Below are 9,306 nucleotides of genomic sequence, written 5' to 3'. Positions count from 1 at the left end.
TGTATCACATGCTGAACGTAGAGTAATCTAATCAGAAGTGGACAAAATTCTCCAAAAAGCGGTCATGGTAATCGAACCATCGGCCAGTCCTGGGGCTTCGCCAGTTGTCCTTGTGAAGAAAAAGGACGGTACCTGGCGTTTTTGCGTCGACTATCGCCATCTAAACAAAATCACGCGCAACAACGTCTACCCATTACCACGCATCGATGATGCCTTGGACTGCTTGCACGGAGCTACATACTTATCGTCCTTTGATCTTAGATCCGGCTACTGGCAGATTTCTGTTGGTGAAATGGACTGCAAGAAGACTGCCTTCATAACACCTGATGGTTCATATCAGTTCCAAATCATCCCCTTTGGCCTAAGCAATGCTCCTGCGACATTTGAACGAATGATGGACTCTCTTCTGTGAGGCTACAAATGTACCACCTGTCTTTGCTATCTTGACGACGTTATTGTTTTTTCTCCCACGTTCAGCAGCCACCTTACGCGACTCGCTGCAGTTCTTGCGGTCTTCCGAAAAGCCGGCCTTCAGCTGAACTCCACGAAATGCCAATTCGGGTGCCGTCAGATTACCGTGTTGGGACATCTCGTTATTGCAACCGGTGTACAACCAGATCCGGATAAAGTTTGCGCCGTTCTGCAGTTTTACTGTGCCTCGTTCTGCTTCTGACGTGCGCTGCTTTGTCGGCCTGTGTTCTTACTTTCGACGTTTCGTCAAAAACTTCACCGACGTTGCTCGCCCTTTGACAGATCTTCTACAGAAGAACACGCCTTTCTCATGGGGCCCGGAGCAGGCTCACGCGTTCGCCACTCTCATCGGCTTTCTGACCACCCCTCCCATACTTGCCCACTTTGATCCATCTGCACCGACCCAAGTCCACACTGACGCCAGCGGCCACGGCATCGGTGCTGTTCTCGCCCAGCAGCAGAATGGTACCGAGTGCGTGATAGCTTACGCCAGCCGCCTGCTGTCACCTTCTGAGAGGAATTACTCCATCACCGAGCGGGAGTGCTTGACTTTAGTGTGGGCTGTCGCCAAGTTCCGGCCATATTTGTACGGCCGCACGTTTTCGGTCATTACAGACCACCATGCCCTCTGCTGGCTGTCTTCCCTCCGGGACCCGGCGGGACGGCTTGGTCGCTGGGCTTTGCGGCTCAAGGAATTTTCTTTTATTGTCATCTACAAGTCTGGACGTCTGCACAAGGACGCTGACTGCCTCTCTCGTCATCCCGTGGATCCTCCTGATCATGTTGCACATGATCCGGAGACCTGCGTGTTGGCTTTCATTGACATGTGCGACATGCGCGCTGAACAACACCGCGACGAGTCCTTGCAGGCCATCATCGCCGGAGTGCAATCTGGTAGCACCGACGGCCCGTGCCGCATGTTCGTGCTGCACGACGGCATCCTCTACCGCCGCAATTTCAACCCTGAGGGGCCTGAGTTTCTCCTTGTCCTTCCTCGTCATCTACGATCCGTCGTTCTCGAACAACTTCACGATGCACCAATGGCGGGACACCTTGGAGTTTTGCGCACATACGACCGCGTACGACGCCGGTTCTTCTGGCGGGGACTCTACCGCTCTGTGCTTCGTTATGTCGCAACTTGGGAATTGTGTCAGTGCCGGAAAAAACCTCCCCTGCCACATGTCGGCTGACTCCATCCAATTGAAGTTCCCTCTGAACCTTTCTATCGCGTAGGCCTTGACCTGCTTGGCCCTTTTCCGACGACGACTAGAGGGAATAAGTGGATCGCCGTCGCTACCGATTACGCGACACGCTACGCGATAACCAAGGCGTTGCCGACTAGTTGCGCAACTGAAGTCGCAGATTTTCTCCTCCATGACGTCATCCTCCACCACGGTGCACCTCGACAGTTACTTACCGACCACGGCCGCTCGTTCTTGTCTCGAGTTGTTGACGACCTCCTCCGCTCTTGTGCCACAGAGCATAAGCTGTCCACCGCCTACCACCCACAAACGAACGGTCTTTCGGAACGTCTCAACCGAACACTCACAGAGATGATGTCGATGTACGTCTCCAATGATCAGCGCGACTGGGACGCCACGCTGGTCTACGTCACATTCGCGTATAACTCGTCCAGACATGACACCGCAGGATATTCACCCTTTTATCTTTTGTATGGTCGCGACCCTACATTGCCTTTTGACACCATCCTACCTTCTGTGCCACGTGTTACAACTGACTACGCTCGTAAAGTCATCGATCGCGCTCACATGGGGCGTCAAGTCGCCCGATCTCGTCTGTTGGCCTCTCAGGATATACAAAAAGAGCGGTACGATCGGCGCCATGGCGATGTTAAGTTCAACCCAGGTGCTTGAGTGCTCCTCTGGTCACCATGTCGTCGTGTTGGTCTCTCCCAGAAGCTTCTCTCTCGCTACACAGGGCCTTATGAAGTCCTACGTCATGTTAACGACGTCAATTACGAGATTTCGCCGTTACAGTTTGATCCGTCCTCAAGTCCGACGCCAGTTGACATCGTGCACGTTTCGTGGTTGAAGCCATACTTCTCTCGCAGTTCTTCGCCTGACATGCGCCGAGACGGCACTTCAGCACCCGGGAGTCCTGTTACGGAAGGATAGGAGGCAAGAGAAGAAGAAGAAGATCGAGAGACAGTGGCTGCTGCGTGTTGTTGCTGGTCAGCCATCTTGACCACGCTAACCCTACTTGTGTATAAATTGTAAATACATCCAAACTTACTCCCAACATCTCCGTAACAATATTATGTGTGCCATGTGCCTCAACGTTCTGTACGGGTGTAATTTGGCTTTCGTTATAAATGCAGTTTGCATTTTGCTTCACGAATGCGACTCCTTTTCCTGCGCCTTTTTCCTCATCGCGCGACACGACAAACACCTGTGACGAACGTCCTTCGTAATTATTTTCTTTACAACTACTCAACTACAGTTAAAGGGGCGATCGCAATTGCGATTAACCTTGTTTATTTCACGACGCACTGCAAGGTAAATCTCATAAACTGCATAAAACCCCAGCCGACACACTCGGCCTTCAAGGTTTCAAGGAAAGTTTGTAGATGAAGACAACTGGCTTGGGTAGAAATCAGAAAAGGCTCACGGGATTTAAGTACCAAGATGGTGGACAATCAAATAATGTGAGATAGAATGAACGATATGCATTATGAAGACTGACAAAGTTAGGTAAAAGTGTTAATCTGCCTATGATGTTCTGGAATTTAATTACCAAGATGAATTTTAACATTTTTTGAATGGCTTCTTTCATTTTTAAAGCTATTATTTTAATGGAGGTACTTCTAACATGTTCAAATGAGTATAGGCCACAGATGCTACAGCTTACCCTTACAAAAAATTCTAGTAACTTTCAATTAAATTTTTTTAGACAAATGTTACTAAAACCTACTACTTACTTGAAAGTTCTCAAACCGTTTTTAAACTTCCTAAATACTTCGTACCAACATCCTGTCGACTATTGGCCACCGATATTCAATTAAAATTTTATTTACAAACTTTCTTAAAACGATGAATGAACATCCTTCAAACATTAAAAGCAGGGCATCTTTTTACTTCTTAGAAACATCCTACCAACTTTTTTCCGTTCGCCCTAGAAACATCCTTGTAACTTCTTTCCAACTTTCTGTTGCTTGACCTAGAAACATCCTAGTAACTTTTTTCCTACTTTTTGCTGTTCGCCCTAGAAACATCCTTGTAACTTTTTTCTAACTTTCTGTTGCTTGCTCTAGAAACAATCTTATAACATTTTTCCAACTTTCTGTTGCTCGCCCTAGAAACATCCTTGTAACTTTTTTCCAACTTTCTGTTGCTTGACCTAGAAACGTCCTAGTAACTTTTTTCCTACTTTTTGCTGTTCGCCCTAGAAACATCCTTGTAACTTTTTTCTAACTTTCTGTTGCTTGCTCTAGAAATATTCTTGTAACTTGTTTCCAACTTTCTGTAACTCGCCCTAGAAACATCCTGGTGACATTTATCCACGTTTTCCAGCATTTTTAAAAATTGTCTGGTACTGTTCTGATGCAACCTTGTACATAAAAAAGTGTACGTGTTGGCGAAACACACCAATCTTTTCAAACACTGATGTTTATTTTCCAACCCTTTCATACATGCCCTCAGAAACCACAAGCAAGCAGTGACTATAATGTGGTCTTGACATCTCCCGTGTTCTTGATATCCCTCTTGCTGCAAGCCTAAAGGAGAAAAAATGCAATAATAGTTAGCCTTATGAATTGTATCTGGACGAGATAGCATGATGCAGTCATACACAAGAATTTGACTTCAAATGACCCACAATCAAAACGAAGATTTCAACTGACTGCCTTGCCACACATACTTAGAATGGCATTCACACCTCTGGGGTGCAAAGCTTCTTTTTGGACGACGTCCTGGTGGATATTGGAACGCCACCCAAAAAATGACTGAAGTATTGCTGAAGCAGAACTGCTGCACATAATATGCATGTGTTACATGTAGGAATCGTACACTTGTGTAAAGTAGCTGTAAATCAGTTGCAGTAAAGATAGTCAAAGTTTTTAGAACGGCTTCCGCGAGATATGCCGAACTCAATAATAGGATGACATGTGTAATGCACTTTTTGCCTAAACCATGTCTTTAGGAGGTAGAAAACATTTTTATAGACCCTCTAGTGTGCATTATTCACAGTTTGAAAACTCAATTTGGTAAAACCACAACAAATTATTATATTAAAAAGTGACTATTTCAAAATTTCCACCAAGTACAGGGCAGTTTGAGCATGAAGCAAGCTTCCTTGTGACATCTCAGTAAATCCGAGGTAGTGAGCATGTGGTACCACAAACCACAGATGCACACATGTTCTGGGCAGTAGTCAGCACTGTTACCATGTCACCGGAAGCTTGTGTATTAGGCAGCTGACAAGTAATATGAAAGAAAAAGTAAAAAGGATTGTTTGCATTTCAGATAAGTGACAGCAAAGAACAAGCTTTATTTAATGTCAACTGTAGAAGGGCAGAGACACGCTGAAAAAAAGCCAATGTAAAGGCGAACGCTCAGCGTTCAGCTGCACTGTCGTGGCTTGCAACTACTGCCCACAGAAAAAAAAGTGCTAATGTAACGATGAACACTTAGCGTTCAGCTGCACTGTTGTGGTGGCTTGCAACTATACTGCACTGTGCGGATTGTTGTGATTTAGCAGTTTGCGTTACCACCTCAAATTTCTGTAAAATACAAAGGAGACCAGCTTCCTGCTTGAAGCCAACCTGCACTTCAGGTGCATATTGAACTTGTCACATTAAAAGGTTATTGGTTTGTTATATGCTTGAGGAATTACCTGCTCCTACAGTGGCTAGGGATTCAGCAGCTGCCTAATAAAGAAAATCTTGCTTTCTGTATGCTAATTTTAAGAGATGAAGTACGGTACGCAATACATAAGTGTGACCGATTAGAGGGAACAATATAGGCGCACAGGCAATAGTGTGAGAAGTGAGCTTCACAATACTGCATAATAAAATTGACAAAAAGATAAACATCTCGAGACCTCATGCTTCTCAACGATTATCTTAAAAAGGCAATCTGACTAGATTAATATACAGTCTGTACAGAGTATATCATGCAGTTACTCAAGTCAGAGTTATATTTAGCTCAGAGGAGGCTAGTTAAAGGTAAGTTCATTAAACTGAGGGCCCTCCAGATGACCAAAAGTGAAATGCAAGTGATTTGCCACTAGAAATCATGAAAATGGCACACACAGTAAAATGATTGCATATTACAGAAACATATCCTACAACACACAAGGCAATGACAGTTTTGTACGCACCTTTGTAAAAGCACGCAGATCAGGTGCTTTATAGTGGTGCTCTCCAGCTTGCAGCAGTGCTGCAGGTTCCTGTGGGATGCCTCCAGAATCCGCATAGCCTTCAACTGCAATGAATAATTTATTGCAATGTGAATCTGGAAACCTGTCATATCAGTGTAATACTGAATTGCAAAGAGCCTCACACTAGCAGCTACATTAATGTGCGTCTCGTACGAATCTCTCCATTATATCTCAGGAGGTTACACGGTTATGTTGTAACAAGTGCGATTCAATGTTGGAATGCAGCAAACATAAGACTACCAGGAAAATCACCGAAACTCAAATATTTAATAAAGCAAAAAGAGCATTGGATTATGAAAAAAAATATTGAGCACATGCAAAGTCTTTTGAACCCTAGGCCGTGTTTGTATAGCGATGGTATTCCTTCTCGCTCTTCGTCAGAGGTTTGACCGACGCGCCGCCCGTGTTATGAACTGGAATAGCCGGCCGTTCACGGTGGGTGGTAAGAATGACGTAGGATACAGCGCAAAGTATCGCCACGAAATCGCAGCCCTTACTTTATTACTGCAAGGCACAGTCATTACCTATGACTGGAAGAGCTGGCATACTGTTCTTTAGATGAATATGTATAGTAAAAGCCAGCGTCTGATTGAGAGGTCTCGATTAAAAAGAAACCTCGTCATTGCAATATCGGCGTATATCTGCCTCGCAATATAGAACACGACAGGTTCTATAGTTCAATATAGAATACAGACAGGTTCTCGCGACGCGGGCCTTCAAAGTGAACTGTATACAAAAAAAAAGTCTTCATACAAGCTAATATGTGCGCAAGCGTCAAACATAGCTATCCTGTGCCAACGCGTGAAGCCCATGACACATCGACGTGTACACACCTGCAGTGTACTCGCGGAAATGCTTATATAAGGAATAATTTTCTGCCGGGAAACTACCCAACAAACAGTACCTTTCAGTGTTTCCATAATTGTGTTCCCATTCAGTCAGAGCAATCAGACGGGGTAGCATACTTCACAGGAAAATGCAAGTACGCGATAACATCAACAGAAGCTTTCGTAAAATTGCTTACTAAATGTGCACAGAAACATGGACAACTTACGCTCAGAATGCGCTCTGCTCTAGTTACACAAAGCTCATTACATGAACCATAAGCTACAACAACGCGCACAAGCGCCAAACTTGCTTACCTTTCAAGACGTAGTCAGCAAACACTCCTTCGTCCCACAGGTACCGTGGCACCAACTCTCTTTCGGGCGCAAACACTGTAGAGCTGCCGATGAACTACAGCACCACGAACGCACAACCTACAACAAATTCTTCCATACACTGTGATGAAGCCCCAGTACCAGGCTTTTCACGAGAGAGCGCAGGCAGGCGGGAACAAAAGCAGCTCGGACGGGCGCTGTAAGACACTGTTGACACTGGCGTATCGCTCGAAACACACGGCGAACACACGGTGTTTCACGAGTCCAGAGGTTGTGCGATGGTTAATGCACACGATAAGAAGCACATTTTGCCTAGGCACTTCTAATATAAAATTCAACTACCGCCTCACTGCAACAAGCACTCGCGCACAGCCAACGTGGTCCATAAACTACAGCAACTTGGATTGGATTGGATTTATTGAACAAAACACTGCAGCAGCGCCACACTGCGGTTAACGAAAAGGAACCTGCCTCCCCGATTCGCATCGCTTCAGGAGCATAGCCTTCGAGATTCGCATTTGTCACTCAAGGGAAGTCGTAGCTGAAGCATGAGCCAATCCACGCGCCGCCCGTGCGGCTCCGTCTGCTTGAAATGACGGACGGTCTACGGGCTAATGTGACACTTACCGAGCACATATCCGTGATCACCGCCCACATACACGTTAATTATGGCGCCAAGTGTAATGTTTTCGAGAATATGTGCCCTCATCTTGAATTGGTGAGACCATATTTCCTCTTAGCGTCAGGAATAAAGGTAACAAAACGTGGCGATGGCTGGCGTGCTACAGCAGCTGAAGCTTCGGCTGAAGTGCAACAGGCGTACTGCTTGCACGCACGTGTAAACAAACAGATACGGCCATGCCAGGTACACAACTGACTACTCAGTAAACTGACAATCGTAAATTATTCACTTGTGTGCCTTAGCAAGCATTTACGGAATCCTTGCTGCCGTACGAATCCCGCCAATATATTGACACGTATACATGTTTATCTTTCACCGGTGGCCGCTTTCCACCGGCTAACAAGTGTTAAACGTTATCGCTCGGCGCAGGACGCGCCTGCATCGGAAGCTTCTAGAACGTTATCGATGCTTCTTTCCGTTGCCTGTTTTCACCGACGCTTATGTTATCTGATTGTATAACCGACGCGAATTGTCTAGAACTTTCTGGAAGACCCGCGGGCATCAGGGATTAATCTGGAACCTTCGATGACTCAGGTATAAAAGCCGACGCGTTTCGCCGCTGATGAGATTTCGACGACCGCCGACTGTGTTCGCCGCTTTCGTTGTGCTTCGAGTGTAGCTTGCTTTTGTGGGCACAGGTTCGCCCAATAAAGAATTAGTTTCGTCATACACAGTTTTACGACTGTTGACTTCAGCGTCACTACTACGTGACAATATCAACACAACAATCACCCGCAGTTTTGAAAAGAAAGGCTCTTTTAACAGTGACCGCAGGTACTGCATTTGCGAGAGTTTTGTGTATAGTTTGCATAAAATCGTAAAGGAAAGGTTTCTTAAGAAGCCGAATTCCGAAAAAAAGGTAAGCGTCGTGAAAACAAATAAATGGCCTTACGACATGTCAGAAAGTCTAGGCATTGTATAGTTCCTGCTAGTGCTACTGTAATATGGGAGTAGTGGTACCGTCTCTGCCTCACACGCAGAAGTCCCGGGTTCGAGTACCAGTCAGTGTAGAACAACCTTTTTTTTTTGAAGTAGGAAAGCGTTATATACAATTTCACTGGGACAGGCTAAGATATTTTACCTTAGCTTCTGCTAATTATATATGCACGCATAATAACAAAAATTATTCTGTCTCCTCGCTTTCTCTTAAACTGCAGGAAGCAATTGTCAGTATGACACTTAGTTTATTCGTACTAATTATTGTATTACCGATATTGCATGTTATGCTTCTTTATTGCGGTGTTAAATGAGCAAATGAATGAAACAAATACAGTTGTTATAATTTTCTTTACACAAAAGTAAAGACAGAGCCTACCAACTTTCCTTAAACTTCCTTTAAACTTTCTTCAAACGAACTTGCTTCAAGTGAAAACAAGAACGGAGCCTATCAACTTTCTTTAATGTTGCTTTAAACAAGCTTTCTTCAAACGAAAATAAAAACAGAGCCTACTAACTTTTTTTAAACTTTCTTTGAACAAACTTCGTACAAACAAAAGTTAAAACACAGCCTACCAACTTTTTTAAAACTTTCTTTAAAGAAACTTTCTTTCAACCGAAGTAAAAACAGAGCCTACCAACTTGTTGTAAACTTTCTTT

At 44.8% G+C, this 9,306-nt stretch overlaps 1 long non-coding RNA gene across 1 annotated transcript; it reads right to left on the bottom strand.

Moving 5' to 3' along the window:
- Positions 1-4,082: 4,082 nt before the first annotated feature.
- On the bottom strand, positions 4,083-9,306 carry LOC125943135 (uncharacterized). The gene is made up of 3 exons (XR_007465585.1): positions 7,011-9,306; positions 5,809-5,912; positions 4,083-4,204 (listed from the first exon to the last, which is right to left on the bottom strand). It is a non-coding gene; the product is annotated as an uncharacterized LOC125943135 (long non-coding RNA).

The sequence above is a fragment of the Dermacentor silvarum genome, chromosome 2, assembly GCF_013339745.2.
Source record: "Dermacentor silvarum isolate Dsil-2018 chromosome 2, BIME_Dsil_1.4, whole genome shotgun sequence".
NCBI classification, from domain to species: Eukaryota; Metazoa; Arthropoda; class Arachnida; order Ixodida; family Ixodidae; genus Dermacentor; species Dermacentor silvarum.
This window is presented reverse-complemented; position numbering and strand designations above follow the sequence as displayed.